Genomic DNA, 2,145 nt, shown 5'->3' with positions numbered 1-2,145 from the left:
CAGGCGCCGTGTGGCGTCGCGACGCTTGACAGATCCGCCAGCTGCGCCGTGCGTTGCGCGTCGCGCCGCCCCGCGCGCTGCTGCTGCTGCGCTCTAGAGCACCGCGCGCGCGCGCTCTACCAATCAAAGCGCTCGCTCAGCAATTGTTTGTTTGGGGCGTAGAGGAAGAAGGAGGGAAGGGAAGGGTTGGACGAGCTGCTGCTTCTGACCGCCTCGCCGCTCGGTGGTGTGGCCGCAACAAGATAAACGGATGGCGGCCCCCGGGGCGTGGCGCTGCGCGGCGGAGCGTGGTGGGGCGTGGCGTGGCGCGGCGTGGCGGAGCATGGTGGGGCGTGGTGGGGCGTGGCGGGGCGTGGCGCTCCGCGGCGGCGGCGGGCGTAATGCGATGAAGCGAGGAAAAGCTATCGATCCTCCTCCCGCGACCATTCTAATTTCCGCAATGGGCAGCAGCCGGCTGGGCTGGACTGCCGGGGCCCGGCCGGAGCGCTACTGCTGCCGGGGCCCCACTGCCGGACGCATTCTCCGACTTCCGGTCCCGATCTCGGCCACTGTCCCCAGCATGTCAGTGTTTTGTTCACCTTTTTTCCAGATAAAACACCTAAACATTGGGGAATAGCAGGTAGCTGATTAACCCCACCGCTGTAACAAATATGTTCGTACGTGTACGATATATTTTGAAATTTACTATTTACAAAACGTGTCGTACATGTACAGCCTCGTACTCTAGATCGTCATTTCATTCCAAGCCAAATCGAGCTTGTATGTTTACAATTTTAAATTGTGTTTTTACGACATCTTCCATGGAAAATTTTTCTGCACCCGGTCCCGCAATTTTTCACAGTGGCGCAATTCTGTAGTTATGCCAGGTTTAGTTATGCTGTACCGCACGAAGGGCGTGCGGGCGGGCTTGCCTAGCTTCCCTGCCCACGGCACCTTCTGGGCCGAGCGAGTAAAGTCATTTGGGGAGCTCTCCGGTGACCGTCCTGCCAGCACGCCACTGGTCGCACCTCACACCGTGCACAGCGCGCCGCTTATAAAGTTTACGGACGAGCAGAGCAGCAATCTGTAAAAGAAGCGGATTTACGGCGGCCGGTCGTAAAAGACAAGTTTCTTTCATCTTTACGATCTCCAAACACCCAGCGCTGCCGCCATTCCCTCGCTGCCGCGTAAATTATTTTCTGTTTTTCATAATTCTTTTATAAAATTATTTTGTTCACATTTTTTTTCTCTACTGCAGAGGTGTGGAGTCCTCGCGGCGTACCGCGGCGAACTGATTACTCAGCGATTGCTCTCCAAATGTGAAAGGGCGAAGGGGCCTATCTCTCGCGCGGTGCGGAGTGCGGACCGGAGCGTGGCGGCTCGCCAGCGGGCCCGGCAGCCCGTGGGCGCCTGTAATCCTGCATATCCCCGTGTTTTTGTTATGCCTCCCGGACGCGCAACCGGGTCCTCTAATCCCCCCCGCCCCCCGGCCCCGGAGCCCCAGAGCCCGGCAGCAAGCGGCAGCGGACCCGTCTGGAGCTCCGTCATTCATCACGCGCTGGCCCCGGCCCCGACCCCCGCTGGAGTCCGTGGGGACCAGCCGGGACCAGCCGGGACCAGCCTGGACCAGCCGGGACCAGCCGGGACCGCGCGGGGATACGGCAAGGGCGCCGGGCTGGACAACACAGGCGCCGGGGAATACCACGCGGGCAGATGAGAAAGGTTTGCCCAGCGGCGATAGACTTGTTTGACGGGACGGCATCACGGGGACGCCAGGCGCTAGGTAGGCTACTTGCCGTTCTCCGCTGTTTTACGGGACGGCATCACGGGGACGCCTGGCGCTAGGTAGGCTACTTGCCGTTCTCCGCTGTTTGACGGGGCGGCATCACTGTCATCGTGGGGACTCTAGGCGCTAGGTAGGCCACCCGCCGTGCTCCGCTGTTTGACGGGACGGCATCATGGGGACGCCAGGCGCTGGGTAGGCCACCCGCCGTGCTCCGCTGTTTGACGGGACGGCGGCATCACGGGCGGCAGTAACTTACTGACGTGAGGAAGGCAACCTCCTCGTGAGCAGCACGTCGCGACTGGGCTGGGCACACACCTGGCGGCACCAAAGTGAGCCGTGAGTTTGGTGGAGGGACGCAATAAAAACGGCTAAGCAAACTG

This window comes from Frankliniella occidentalis, unplaced genomic scaffold (assembly GCF_000697945.3).
Source record: "Frankliniella occidentalis isolate FOCC.00 unplaced genomic scaffold, Focc_3.1 Scaffold19, whole genome shotgun sequence".
In the NCBI taxonomy this organism is placed as follows: domain Eukaryota; kingdom Metazoa; phylum Arthropoda; class Insecta; order Thysanoptera; family Thripidae; genus Frankliniella; species Frankliniella occidentalis.
Note: the sequence above shows the minus strand (reverse complement) of the source record.